Here is a 16458-nt window from a genome sequence, read left to right on the forward strand (position 1 = left end):
TCACTCACCACTCTCCATGTCTCTGAAGAATTCTCTCACTTTTCTCAGGTGTTTAAATGGAACTTTCTGGATTGATATTCAAAATTAGTTATGTCTGTCTGTCTGTCTGGTTAACTGTCTGTTTGCCATTCTGGTTGCATATCTCTCTCTCTATCTCTTTTACTCTTTTACTTGTTCCAGTCATTTGACTGTGGCCATGCTGGAGCACTGCCTTTAGTTGAGCAAATCGACCCCAGGACTTATTCTTTGTAAGCCTAGTACTTATTGTATCGGTCTCTTTTGCCAAACTGCTAAGTTACAGGGACATAAACACACCAGCATTGGTTGTCAAGCGATGTTGGAGGGACAAACACAGACACACAAACACACACACACACACATACACATATATACATATATACGATGGGCTTCTTTCAGTTTCCATCTGCTCATGATGAATCATATGTAGGCTGGATCTTATCTATTCCATTCCATAACTCTTGTATGTGCATATATATTAATAATAAAATATTAGGGAATAAATCCAAACTTACAGTGAAAAATCAGATTTAGGATTGAATCCAATTTTATAGTAAAATATTATATTATATTAAATTAGAGATAAAACCACTATTAGGCAAATCAAACAATGAAAAACTTAAGCCAATACATAAAATTGATTAATTTATATTATTTTAAATATATATCAAAATTATTAAAAGTTTAATAAAAGATAATGAGTAAAACACTACGATCGTTTCATGGCTGTCCAATTCGTAATAATTCGAGTTATGGTTACAGTCAATCTTCAGGTGATTGAAATATCTAAAATATAATCAGAAATAATTAAACAATATTTTTAAGATATAAATAATATAATAATTTTACTTATAATAAACTCTATTATCAAACTAGAAACATAGAACTTAACAATTATGATTATATCAAAATCGACTATAATGTTAAATATTAATTTTAATTTATAAGGTAGGAAACCCACCAATAATCTAATATCGGTATTAGTCTATATCTAATTACATAAATATTTAAAAATGACTAATATATATAAATTATCAATGAAAATATATAAATGTATATAAATATTATAATTAAGATCTAAAATAATCTCTATAAATAAATGTATATGCACATATAATAAAAACCTAATAAATTTAATTTTTCATATTTAAAGATGAAATAGCTTTAAACAAGATTTCCGAAAGTTCGTTTAAGTTTGTTTATTTGTATTTTGAAATTAGCTATTTCATCTTTAAATATGAAAAATTAAATTTATTAGGTTTTTATTATATGTGCATATACATTTATTTATAGAGATTATTTTAGATCTTAATTATAATATTTATATACATTTATATATTTTCATTGATAATTTATATATATTAGTCATTTTTAAATATTTATGTAATTAGATATAGACTAATACCGATATTAGATTATGGGTGGGTTTCCTACCTTATAAATTAAAATTAATATTTAACATTATAGTCGATTTTGATATAATCATAATTGTTAAGTTCTCTGTTTCTAGTTTGATAATAGAGTTTATTATAAGTAAAATTATTATATTATTTATATCTTAAAAATATTGTTTAAATATTTCTGATTATATTTTAGATATTTCAATCACCTGAAGATAGACTGTAACCATAACTCGAATTATTACGAATTGGACAGCCATGAAACGATCGTAGTGTTTTACTCATTATCTTTTATTAAACTTTTAATAATTTTGATATATATTTAAAATAATATAAATTAATTAATTTTATGTATTGGCTTAAGTTTTTCATAGTTTGATTTGCCTAATAGTGGTTTTATCTCTAATTTGATATAATATATATATATATATATATATATATATATATATATGGAGAGAGTTTACGAAAAAAGATAAAAGACGAAGACAGGTGGTGTACAAAACAAACAGATGTATTAGTATAACGCTCAGGAATAGAAAAAGTCTTTTATGTTTTGAGCCTCTACTCTTCTACAGAAAGGGACACAGAAAAAACAAGGAAAGAAAAAAATGTGTGTAGTGGCTAACGATCTATCACCACTTGACAACCAGTGTTGGTTTGTTTGCATCCCTGTAACCTAGCAGTTCGGTAAAAAAATACCTATAGAATAAGTACCAAACTTAAAATAAGTACCGGGGTTGATTTGTTTTAACTAAAATTCCTCAAGGTGGTACCCCAGCATGGCTGCAATCCAATACCTGAAATGTGTAAGAGAATAAAAGAATGAAATAGTATAACAAAGTGTACGAGTGCTTATGAGTGTAATTGTAAATTCATGTTGTCTCGCACTGAATAATGATATCCATTAATTTACCGATTCTATATTTTCAGCTATTGGAGTCATGTCAGATTACATTGAAACCATTTAATCATATTCCTTACCATTTCCTTTTTTGACAAAGAGGTTTTTAGACAGGTACATTAGCAGACATTCTAAACATGTTTGTAAAACAATATCATAAATAGGTATGGCAGAAAATGATAGAAAATACTGAAGAAAACTGCCATTTTTACATCCACCACCAGTAATAATAATGATGATGATGATAAAAATAATAGTAGTAATAATAATAATAATAATAATTATAATAAGAATAATAATAATAATAATAATAATGATAAATGAAAATAACAACCCTAAAAAATATTTTGTAGCCATGTCATTTTAATAATGAATGAAGGGATGGGGTATTTAATCTATATGAAAACTGTTTCAGACGGAATACTTAAGCTGTTTATCAATCAGTATGCATGAAAGTGGAACTGATCAATGAATAAATAAATTTCTGAGAGGCAAATGAAACAAAAGAATAAATAGAAGACAGACAGACAGACTGATAGATAGATAGATAGATAGATAGATAGATAGACAGATAGATAGAGATAAATTGAGAGTCAAATGAGTAGGAGAAAGAAAAGTGCTGTGTATGTGAGTGTATATATATATATATATATATATATATATATATATATATATATATGTATAAATATATATATCACATACATATAAATATATATTACATATATATACATCTGTATTCACACACATTCACATATTTATTCATTGGAGATGGAAGAGATCGAAGAGAGAAAGAATGGGACATTTTATAGATTATATACACTGTAATTTCAATAATAAAAGATGAACAGTGATGCAAGGCTAGCACAACATTTACTATTCCTATTGCTAATAATAATAATAATAACAATAATAATAATGATAATAATCACAATATAAACCCAGTACTAAAGTAAAAGTAAATGATTGATAAAAAAAAGAAAAACAAATGATTTTCAGTTTAAAAATTGATATTGAATATTTTATAATTTCTGAAATAAGTCAAAGGTCCTGAAAGTAAATCCATATTAAAGGTCTTGGGTTGCGGTGGAGCAATAAAAACAACTAAAAAAAACCCATTTGATCAATAACTACAAAGGTGTTAGATCAGATTTCAATGTTTCTTCCTAGCAAATTATAATTTTTAAAAAATTATATTTTTTTTATTACCATTTTTTCTTTACATCCATTTATTACCATTGTATTAACGTCTATGTTTGGAATGGTTTTCTTATAAATTTGAATTATTATACACTGATAAATTCTAGTTGGTTGCGTCATCTCCTGATTTATAGTCACAACATTTTGGCCATTGTACTCTTTGGCATTATTCAATACTTGTCATATTTGATAATCAGCACACCTTGTTGTCATCATCATCATCATCATCATCACTATCATTATCATCATCATCACCATCATTATCATCATCATCATCATCATCATCCATTTTCCTTGCTGACATGGATCGAATAGTTTGACAGGAGCTGACAAGCTGGAGGACTATGCCAAGCTCCAATGTCTGCTTTGGCATAGTTTCCACAACGGGATACCCTTTCTGATGCCAACCACTTTACAGAGTGTACTGCGTGATTTTTTTTGTGGCACCAGCACTAGTGAGGCTGCCAAGTAACTCACAAGACAAAAAAATGCTCCCTCGACTGATTAGGAGTGTAGTAGAAAGTTGGCATTACGCCAGGTATTTAGAGGCTAAAGTTTGATAAAGGGCAATGGAATTTGAAACTGAACTCCTTTATTAAATCTATCATCATCATCATCATTTAGCGTCCGCTTTCCATGCTATCATGGGTTGGACAGTTCGACCGGGGTCTGGGAAGCCAGAAGGCTGCACCAGGCTCCAGTCTTATCTGGCAATGTTTCTACAGCTGGATGCCCTTCCTAACGCCAACCACTCCGTGAGTGTAGTGGGTGCTTTTTACGTGCCACCGGCACAGGTGCCAGACGGGGCTGGCAAACGGCCACGGTCGGATGGTGCTTTTTATGTGCCACTGGCATGGGGGCCAGGCGAGGCTCGCAACGGCCACAATTTTTCTCATTCTGTTACTCTATTGTATATGATATGGCTAATTTATTATGTTGGACACAGATATTGAACTCATGCTCACTATCTAATCTGCTACCCTTAACAAATAATCAATACATATATTCACCATTCTCCTCTACTGACAATGGTTTAGTGAACAGAAGCATTGTTTCCTTACTGCATATTTATTTCTGGTCAGATTTTTAATACTCTCTGCATTAGATATTTTAAAAAGTAACTTAGCTATTGATTTTTCATACAGATGGTGTCTCTGAATTAAAATGACTTTGCCTAGGGTTGTTAACAGCGTAACTAACTTGGACAAGTTCCAAAATCAGATTGAACAAAAAGGAAAACATGGTTCTAGTTTGAGTTTTTTAGTTAAAAATATTTATTATTAACAAAGTTAAATGCTTTTGATAAAGTTTTCTTCTGAACCAAGTGTCAGAAATGGCATGGTACGTGATCAATTTTATTTGTGTACATGTGTGTGAGTATGTATCTTGACATTGTGTGATTGATGTGAAATTGAGAACTGCCATGAAATTATGTCAGGCCATGGGGAAATATTACCTTGTTTGGAAACAGGTGAGGGTTGATATAGAAAATCTGCCTCAAAAAATTCTGTCTGACCCATGCGAGCATGGAAAAGTAGATGTTAAAATAATAGTGATGAGGATGATGATAATTTATATGTATGTATGTATGTTGCTTTTTGAATGAATGAGAAAGGAGTGCTCAATACATGTTGTAGAGGATATGGTTTTGTTCTGAAATTGAAACTGAGAGTTTGCCCCATGAGTTCATTTTTATGCCACTGCATTTTGCCTGCAGATAGCAGTGACATGAAACTCAAGCCACTAAACAAATGGCTTCCAGTCTGAATAAAGAAACTAATATATATATATATATATATATGTATATATATATAAATAATTATATATATATATATATACAGAGCAGGGTCATCAGTATAGGGAAGCTCCCAAGAGCATCCTGTCTTAAATTCCTCTGTTATTGCCTGGAATTCTTCACTATACTCGTTGCCAACCTTCACCTTACTGATTGCATCCTCGTACAAGGCTTGTACAGCTCTCACTAACCACTCATCTATCCCTAGTTTCCACATTGACCACCGGATAAGGGATTGTGGGGGACCCTGTCAAAGGCTTTTTCCATGTCAATGAAAGCCAGGTACAGAGGTTTATCTTTGGCTAGGTATTTCTCTTGCAGCTGTCTTACAAGAAATATAGCATCAGTGGTACTTTTCCCTGGCACAAACCCAAACTGCATCTTCTCTAAACTGACTCTCTCCCTAATTAGTTGGGCTATGACCCTCTCTGTGACTTTCATTCCCTGATCCAAAAACTTGATACCTCCATAATTATTTGTATCTTATGCATCGACTATGGTGCTGCTACACCAGTCATTCGGTATGACTCCTTCATGTATCACCTGGTTGACTATATGGGTGACTAGACTATAGCCAACACTGCCAGATATTTTTAGCATCTCTATGGTGATTCCTGATGGGCCAGGGGCTTTCCCTGTCTTCATACCCTTAATTGCTTTATCTACCAAGGTACTGTCAATTCGGATAGCTGGTCCCTCTGTTGGGTCGGCATTCGGCAGACTCTCTTTCTCCCATTCATTCTCTTCATTTAGCAACCTTTCATAGTGGCATCTCCAAGTCTCTCTCCTTGCAGCCTCATTAAATTCAAGTGAGCCATCATCCATGTGGACACATTTCTCTCCTATGACATCACGATTCTCTCTCATACACTGTCTTGCAACACGAAACGCATCAAGCCTTTGGTCCTCATGATGCAGAACATTGGCAATTTTTTCTGATCTGCTTCCCCTCTGGCTAAGTAAACCTCTCTCCTAGCTTTCCTTCTGACAATCTGATACAATTCCCTGCTACCACCGTTATGTATTTATATATATATATCTATATATATCTATCTATATATATATATGTATATATTAATCAAAATCTACAGAATTATAGCCACTCTTACCAATCAGTTTCACAGTAGGGGTTCAACAGAATGTTAGGCAACTGTCCGATTATGTAACCCTATGCTCTTCAGAGGTAGCCGTTATGGAAATATATATGGTAACTTCTCTTTATTGTTGGAAGTGAATAGACACATCTGGTTTGTGGTTGCTGTGAAAAAGATGATGAAACACATCCTGGGGAGCAGCAAAATAGGTATAACACTTGCTTAATTTCTATATTTCATTTCATTTCTCTATTTCTTTTTTTAAATCTAAGCAATTCATAAGTCACTTAAGGGATCTGTGGGAGATGCCTAGTTCATTGGAAGGTCTCTTTTTTGATTTCTGGGGAATTTGAGTGAATGCTTGATTTAATTTTCTTCAGTGATAACACTTACTGTTCAATCAATTTTCTGTTCAATTGCAGATGGGCCAGTCTGTTCAGATTCGCCACATTTCCTGTAAACTGTTAATCTTGACATTCTATCTATTTCTATTTAACAATTTCTGCATTCTATTTTACCATTGCTGCTTGATGATCCAATTTCATTCCTTGTTAATCAAATTTCCAGCTATATAATAAACTAGCAGTATTGCCTGGCGTTGCTTAGGTTTGTTTTGACCCTTTAGAATTGGAATTTTTGAAAAGTAAAAATTTTGCATTATGTAGCTTGTTATTCTCATTAAGTGAACATTTTTCTGGTTGAAATACACCAAAAATGGTGACACAGCAGTCAAAAAATCGTAAAAAATAGGGATTTTCATAGAAAAAAAGCACCTTTTTGATGTAAATAATTTTTGGTCTTAACATGGTCCGATTTGAATTTTATCTTCTACGGAATGAAGAGCAAGCCTTCTTCTATCATACTCACAATTTTGGTCAACTTGTTCCGCAGGGTCTCAGAGGAGATAGTGTTAGTTGAAGGCTACCAAACCTGCCACACACAGACAACTTCAGCTTTATATATATAGATATATGAAATTAGGAATAATTATTTTATTATAAAAAGAATTAATTAAAAAAGAACACAGAATTATAGAATTCTTCTCTTAACAATAGAGAAATGAAAAGAACATTTGACTTACATTAAGCACAGCTGTATCCCTACTTTTTCCCACCTCTGTATTGAATGCAAATTCAAGTACAGCTGCGTTTATGTTTCAGTTGCATATTCGTTCATGTCCTTCAAATAGATTCTGGCATATTCACAAGGATCCACTCATTGTTGGTGTAAGGAAATATAAGGATGTAACTTTAAGCCTTTAGATTGTAGTCAACAAACTGATGGAGAGATCTTACACTAACAATCATTAATTAGGTATAAAATAGAGGAAGGTATATATTTCACCTAGCTCCACCCAACACACACACACAAACTTATTTATATATATGCTGATATGTATGTATATATACATACATACATAAAGACAGAGAGAGACGTACATATATGTATATACATACAGACATACATACACACATACATACATGCACACTTACATACATACATACATATATACACACTTACATACTTACATGCATACTCTTTACTTGTTTCAGTCATTTGACTGCGGCCATACTGGAGCACCGCCTTTAGTCGAGAAAATTGACCTCAGGACTTACTCTTTGTAAGCCTAGTACCTATTCTATCAGTCTCTTTTGCTGAACTGCTAAGTTACTGGCTGTAAACACACCACCATCGGTTGTCAAGCGATGTTGGGGGGACAAACATAGACACACAAACATATACACACACACACACATATATATATATATATACATATACATATATACGACGGGCTTCTTTCAGTTTCCATCTACCAAATCCACTCACAAGGCTTTGGTCGGCTGAAGCTATAGTAAAAGACACTTGCCCAAGTTGCCACACAGTGGGAATGAACCTTGAGGCATGTGGTTGGTAAGCAAGCTACTTACCACACAGCCACTCCTATGCTTTCTTTTCCTTTCTTGCATTAGTTTCAGTTATAGGTGATTAACTGGCAGAATTATTAAATTTTGAGTTCAAACTCCACTAAGGTCAACTTTGAATGTCATCCTTTCATAGTTTTTAGATAAAGAACCAGCTTAAGGTGGTGGACTGATGAAATTGTAAGGGCTTGTAATATTTCCTCTGACTCTGTGTTTTAAGTTCAAATCCTTCCATGGCCTTCATGGGTGGTAGACTTTATCCACCACTAGTTTAATACCAGCACCTGGTCCTTGGCTACCTTTACTGGAGTTCATTCTGTTACAAGCATTTTGGATTAGGTCTTCACTTTGAAGATCTCTTCCTCTCTTCCTCCCTTTCACCAATGTTGGAGACCCTAGGAAGTTTCATGGGCCCTTCCTTGCTGACTATGTAATAAAAATGAAAGAACACAGTGAATTGTGGCCAAGCTGGGGCATTACTTTCATGAGTTTTAGTTGATATATTGATTCCAGAACTTATTTAAATTTGGTACATATTGTATACCATCCTGTTTGTCAAACTGCTAAGTTATGGCACATAACAAGACACAACATGAACATAGACAGTGTAAACGTAAGCACACACACACACACACACACACAACTGCATACACGATGGACTTGCATACAGTTTCTATCAACCAAAATTTCATTCTCAAGAGATTGGTCAATCTGGGACTGCAACAAAGAAGACGCTTGTCAAAGTTGTGCAATGTAAGATTGAACCCCAAATCATATGGCTGCAAAGTGAACTTTCTTAATCACACAGCTATATTTGCATGTACACAATGCAGACACATTCATTTGCACACATGCTACATGTTGTGTAGTGTTTTCAATTTAAGATTTAAAATACTCACTATATTTTACTCAACTGCTTGTCAAGAAACTAAAAGTAATGTCGAATTTTTACTTGAAAGTAATCCTCTTCCCCACTCCCTCCTCCGTCTATACATCTAACTGTCCACTAACATTTCATCTATGTGCATTTAAGAGTACAGATGTCAGTGTGGTCCTCAAAATAGCAGGCATCCAGCTGACAGACTGATGGTTCATATCTTGTCACTGGCAATAAATATCATGTTTGTGGTCATGGTATTAAGCTCTGTCTACCTCACCATAAATAGTTAAGGTTGGATAGGAATATCTCGGCAGTGGTGAATGGAAGTTGAACATCTGACAATAGATGAATTGATCGAGAGTTGAGAGAAAGAAAAACAGAAACAGACAGGAGGTGATCAACCAACAAAGAATTATTGATTTGTAATTTATTCCAAAGTAAGGGCAGTGATAAACAGAATCATTTGAATGTCACAAAATACCTTGTGGTTTACATTTACAAACCCAAGTTCAAATCCTGCCAAGGTTTTCTTTACTTTGTGTTCTCTTGGTTTAATAAATTAAAATACCATTGAGTTCTTAATTATTTATTTAAGCCCTTCACTCTCTGTGGAGCATAGGCCATTTATGCATTTCCTCTGCTGTTCTCAAATCTGTCTTTTTTGCTTTACGGTGCAGCCTATCCACTTGCACTTCAGGCCTTGAGAAAAGGTGTTCTTCTCCCAGGTGTTGTTGGTTTTGAATTGTCATCAGTGCTTCTGTAACTTTATGTTTTTAGGTAGGGGTGCTGGCGCTATACAAACCCATTTTATCTCTGGGAGGGAAAGGTGATCCATATTAGTATGGCCTCTACTCTTTGAGCTGTCCAGCAAAAGAAACCCTACTAGGAACTTACACAAATGCATGCACACACACATGCATACACACACACACACACAACACACACACACACACACACACACACACACACACACACACAAACACACACAATAGACATTCACAAATCTCAAGTTGTATACAGAATTATTGGAAAACATTCAATGTCTTACATATTGTACACAACTTGAGGTGTCTGCCTTGCTTTAAAGTTTGTTGTCCTCTTTAACAATTATATATCTGCTGCATTGGAAATCTATAATGGCTCCATAACTACCATCTCAGCTATAACTTTGGAGCCTTAGTAATCCGTTACAGCACTTACCCAGCATACCTAATTGTTTAGATCACCTGTGAACTAAGCCCCCATACTTTGTGTATATATATGTATATATATATTTATCTAACATCTGTTTTCCATGCTGGCATGAGTTGCATGGCTTGACAGGAACTGGTAAGGCCAGAAGCTGAACCAGGTTCCAAAATCTATTTTGGCTTTGTTTCTACTGCTGGATGTCCTTCCTAATGCCAACTACTCCACAGAGTGTATTGGGTGCATTTTATGTGGAACTGTCACAGGTGCTTTTTATGTGACACCAGCAATTGTTCTTTTTACACTGCACCTTGATTTTAGAATTTCAATTCTCTTGTGGTGGGTGGGTCTTCTTGAATACAGCCACATATTTCGGTCTTCTGTCATCTCAATATATATATGTATAAACAAAAATAGCCAGTGATATCTGTCAAGGTAGAATCCGAAAGAGTATGAAGATCCAGTGGTAATCTGGGTGGAGTGCTGGTATGTGGATGAGGAGAGGAACTGAAAGTTCAGGAAGTTGTTAAGATACAAGTCCAAGAGATAAGAATTTCAGTCGGGAAGGATCAAACTGGGGTAACCACATGAGCTGAACTCTACACAGTTTTTCTCACTCTGTTTTTTTTTGTTTGCTCTCCATTTTTATCTCTTATTCCTTTCTGTCGAAGAGCATAGGCTTTTCCATTTTTCCCAAGCATTAAACTAATACAACTGCTTGTTGTTCCTACACCTGTCTTCAGCTTTTGTTTTTTGTAAATTTCAACTATATGTATATCATCATCACCCTCATCATCATTTAATGTTCATTGTCCATGCTGGCATGGGTCGGATGGTTTGACCAGGTTGACATGCTGGAAGGCTGCACCAGACTCCAGTCTGATTCTGCATGGTTTTCTATGGTTGGATGCCCTTCCTAATGCCAACCACTCTGAGAGTGTAATGGGTGCTTTTACATGCTACTGGCATGGGTGCCATTTGCATGGCACCGGTATATACCACAACTGTGATTTTGCTCAGCTTGATGGGTCTTCTTCTCAAGCACAACATAATGCCTAAGGTCTCGGTCATTGAGTCCGTGAGGTCCAACACTCAAAGGGAACTCAGCCACTTTGCCTCTGTGAGGCCCAACGCTTGAAAAGTGTTCTTTACGTGCCACCAGCATGGGTGCACTTCGCTTGACAGGCCCTCTCAAGCACAGCATATCGCTAAAGGTCTTGGTCATTAGTCATTGCCTGTGTGAGGCTCAAAGTTTGAAGATCATGCTACACCACCTTGTCCCATGTCTTCCTGGGTCTACTTCTACCACAGGTTTCCTCCACAGTTAGAGATCGGCACTTCTTTATACAGCTGTCTTCGTCCATATGCATCACATGACCATACCAGTGCAGTCATGTCTCTTGCACACCACATATATATATGAGTGTGTAGTATATATATATATATATGTATGTATGTATGTATGTATATATATATATGTGTGTGTATGTATGTATGTATGCATATATATATATATATGTGTGTGTATGCATGTATGTATATATATATATATGTATGTGTGTGTGTATGTATGTATGTATATATATGTATATATGTGTGTGTATGTATGTATGTATGTATGTATATGTATGTATGTATATATATGTATATATATATATATATATATATATATATATATATGTATGTGTATGTATGTATGTGTATGTATGTATATATATGTGTGTATGTATATATGTGTGTGTATGTAATATGTGTGTATAAATATATATATATGTATATATATATGTATATATATGTGTATATACATATATATGTATATATACATACATATATATATATGTATGTATGTATATAAAGAAAAAGTGAAAGGGGTACAGTTAGACATATTCATGTGTATATAGATTGGGTACATTGAAAACAACTTTATTAATTCATTTCATCGAGTTTTCTTTACCAAAATCTTATTAAACAGACTATTCCTGATACCATTTAGGAAATATTACCATAGGAAGACATTTGAACTATTAATAACCTGAGACCCCCCCACCTCCAGCAAAACAAAAAAAAAATTCAGAAATAACAAAAAAAAAGCAAATATAATTAATTTGAGTCATTGATTTTTAAATGGTATTGAATAAAAATATACCATTTCAACTGGGTTCATATTACGCCACTTGCTTGACAGCAATTGCAGCATTGCAGTTGGCTTCTTAACATGTTGCCAACTTTACAACACTGCACATTCTGTGTTTGCAGTAACTGCAGATTGTTATTCCATGTCACTGAACATGTCTAATAAGGAATCGTGTCTCAGATTATTTAGCTTTCATTGAATGCTCTAGGAAGTTAAATTTATTTTTCATTTTCATATATGTGTATACAGTATATATAGATACAAAGATAAATAGATAGATAGATATGTCTATAGATATACACACACATAATATATAATATATATATATATACATGTATTTATATATAAGTATATATATATATATATATATATCTGTCTGTCGGTTTGTCTGTCTTTCTGTCTGAGCTAGTTAAGAAGCTAGAAGAGGCAATTAGAAGCGGCATCGCATCCGACGTTTTGGCGGCGAGGTTGGCCCTCGACCAACACTTCAACGCCAAACACGAAGGATGTGCTGTCAGAGCTAGGATGCGTGCTCTAAGGAACGAAGGTGTTGGAGCCGCGAGAGAGGCCCGGGTGGCAGAGGCGCAACAGGGCAACAAAGCCACCATTCGGTCACTGGTAGATGAACAGGGGCGCGAATTGCTCGAGCCAAGTAAAATGTGTGAGGCCTTTCAGCAGCATTTTGCCCGACTGTTCGGAACGAGTGGAGGGCAAGAACGTAGGGTGGACTTCAGTGCCTACCTACATAGCCTACCACGACTCTCGACAAGAAAGGCAGGGTGCTGCGAAGGTGCCATCACGGCGGCGGAAGTGCGGGAAGCGATGGCAGAATGCTCGAGGGACAAATCACCGGGTTTGGATGGTCTACCCTACGAGCTTACAATTGTATGCCAGACTTGTTTGGAGATCTCTTGGCGGCGGTGTACTGCAACTGGCAGCAAAACGGGAGCATTCCTGGTTTTGTGAGCCGAGGAGCCGTAACACTGCTGAAGAAAGATCTAAACAAGGGAAATGTAATAGATAACTTTAGGCCCATCACTCTGCTTAATGCAGACTTGAAAATTTTGGCCAAGGTGCTAGCCAAGAGGTTGGCGCTTGTCATCGAGAAACTGGTCGACAAGGCGCAAACATGCGCCGTGCCAGGCCGGACCATCCATGACAACCTCCATCTGATGCGCTACATCATAGACAGGGTAGTTAACGAACCTGGCATGGGTGGGGCCCTGATCAACTTGGATCAATCAAAAGCCTTTGATAGGGTAGACCATCGATACTTGGAGGCGGTCCTGAGAGCGGCTGGTTTCGGTCCCGTCTTCCGCGGCTGGATAGCTGCCTTGTACAGAGGCATCCGTTCGGTAATTCGCGTAAATGGACATCTATCGAGACCTTTCGACATTGCACGTTCGGTCCGTCAGGGATGCCCCCTCTCGGCGCTTCTATACGTATTGACTCTTGAGCCACTACTGCGGAAGCTGGCGACTCTAAGGGGCATCCCGCGAGAATTGGGATGCGGGACGAGCGTGTCTGCATACGCGGACGACGTCACGGTCATAGTGTCTAGCCACGAGCACATCGAGCTGGTCGGCGAGACACTGAAAAACTACGAAGCGGTGACAGGAGCGAAAATCAACCGGGAAAAGTCAGTGGGCTTGCGACTAGGCACCTGGAGAAGCAAGCCCATGCCGTCCACCAGCGCCCCCGTCGTGGGACGCTGGACCGACGGCCCGGTTGAGTTGCTCGGGGTCTGGTTTGGTCCGGACCTCCAAGTGGAGAAGAACTGGAACGAGATAACGAGTAGGGTGGTGACTCTCGCCCGTCAATGGGCCGAGAGGAAACTGTCCCTAAAAGGTCGAGCGGAGGTGGCGAACACGTACATCGCGTCCGTCATCTACTACCGCCTGACCGTCGTACCTTGTCCCGACCCTACCATCACCAAACTACAACGCATCCTCTTTCGCTTCTTGTGGAAAGGATGCGTCCCGATGGTCAGGCGATCCATTTGCTGTCAACACCCGTTAAAAGGAGGGCTGGGCATGCCGTGGTTGATGATGCGCAGACACGCGCTGAGACTGCGACATCTCTGGCTCTATGTAGACGACGGTGAACAGGTGTGGTCGCCGTTTGTGAGGCACGCTTTCCCGCAGCTTGTCTCCATGACCGAACTGCAGTCGTGGATCAAAAAGAGGCCGAGGAAGGGCGAATGGCACCGCGAGTGTCGCGTTGCTCTCAAGCAAGTCTGCCGTCCTGGGTCGACCTTAAGTGACTTCAACACAACCAAAGCATTCTATAGGGGTTTAGTGGAGGGGAGGTACGACGACGAGCTCGGGGCGAACCTGGACGTCGACGAGGAGTACCTGACCCGCCTGTTCGGGACGACTTTCGGGCCAGGGCCCATGGACAACTTCCAGAGATCCCTGGCCTGGCAGTGCTACCGAGAAGCGCTACCCGTTCGGGATAAGCTCTACAGACACGGCTCGAGAAACACGGGGCCGACCTGCCCGAGATGCGGTCAGAGCGACGAAACCGTTCTGCACGCACTCGTTCAGTGTCCAACAATTTCCGACCTGTGGGCTTATGTCGAACAACTGCTGTCACGTGTGGGACGAGTCGGTTTATCAGCTGAGTCTATCGTCAATATTGTCACGCCTCCTTCCTTCAAACGGGAAGGAAGAGCTATTTTCATCATCCTTGTGGCTATGGCGAAAGAATGTATCTGGTGGACGCGTCTGAAAGGATTGGAGACAAACACTTTCCTCTCTGGTCAATCTCTCATCAACTTCTTCAAGTACCACTTGAAAAGGAAAGTGAGAGTAGAGAGGCAAGTTTTGTCTAGCGAATGTTTTAAAAAAAGATGGGTGAATGTTGCAAGAATGGCACGTATGAATGACGAAGCCACCTTGAGCATAGTCCTATGAACCCAGAAATCGAAAACAGAGAGTTACTTATTTGCAAAAAAAAAAAAAAAAAAAAAAAAGAAATATAAAATGTGACTTCATTGACCGAGGTTACCGTGGTCTTTTCCGTAGGCTTTTCTTTCCACGGGTAAACCTCACCTGTCCTCCCCTTTACACTTCATATTGACATTTCTGTGATAACGATCCCTATTGATCATTTTTTTTTTTTTTTTTTTTTTTTTTTTCCTCTCCCCCCCTTTTTTTTTTTTTTTTTTTTTTTTTACCCCCCTTTTTTTTTGTCCTCTTTCTCTCCTTTTACGATCCCTTTTGATCGAACCTCCCCCTTCCTTTTTTTTTTTTTTTTTTTTTTTTTTTTTTTAATACCTTCAAAAGAAAAGCTCTACCTTGTAATTTGTTCTATCTGTGTGCAGCCCTGTGTGGCTAATAAAGAAACATATCTATCTATCTATCTATCTATCATATATATATATATATATATATATATATATACACACACATTAGCATAGCTAGAGTGTGTGCTGTCCAGAGTGGCCCTTCAGTTTGCTGCACCCGAGCCTTTACAAAAATATACAGGGCCTACAGCTGGCCCAAAAGTGGTATCGCTACTATGAAAGTGCTGCCCGGGGTGAGTTGCCCCTCCTCCCCACTTTAACTATGCTAGTGTATATATATATATATATATGTGTGTGTGTGTATCTATGTATATATATATATGTATATATTTATATATCTATACATATGTATATATATATGTATACATATGTGCACTTACATATGTGTATATGTATACACACACACATATATACATATAAACATATATCTGTATATACATAGATATAAACATATGGGCACGGACACACATATACACAAGCATGTGTGTATATGCATATATATTTTTGAATATATATATGTATATATGCATATGTATGCATATATGTATAAAATGTGTATGTATATACATACATACATATAATATATATATATATACATGCACACACATACACACACACACAC

At 36.8% G+C, this 16458-nt stretch overlaps 1 protein-coding gene across 2 annotated transcripts in view; it reads left to right on the forward strand.

The window, feature by feature from the left end:
• Nucleotides 1–16458, forward strand: part of LOC115211019 (protein disulfide-isomerase erp38-like) — a 305348-nt gene that overhangs the window by 144091 nt on the left and 144799 nt on the right. The gene's annotated exons all lie outside the window — the stretch shown is intronic.

This window comes from Octopus sinensis, linkage group LG4, assembly GCF_006345805.1.
Source record: "Octopus sinensis linkage group LG4, ASM634580v1, whole genome shotgun sequence".
Lineage (NCBI taxonomy): Eukaryota > Metazoa > Mollusca > Cephalopoda > Octopoda > Octopodidae > Octopus > Octopus sinensis.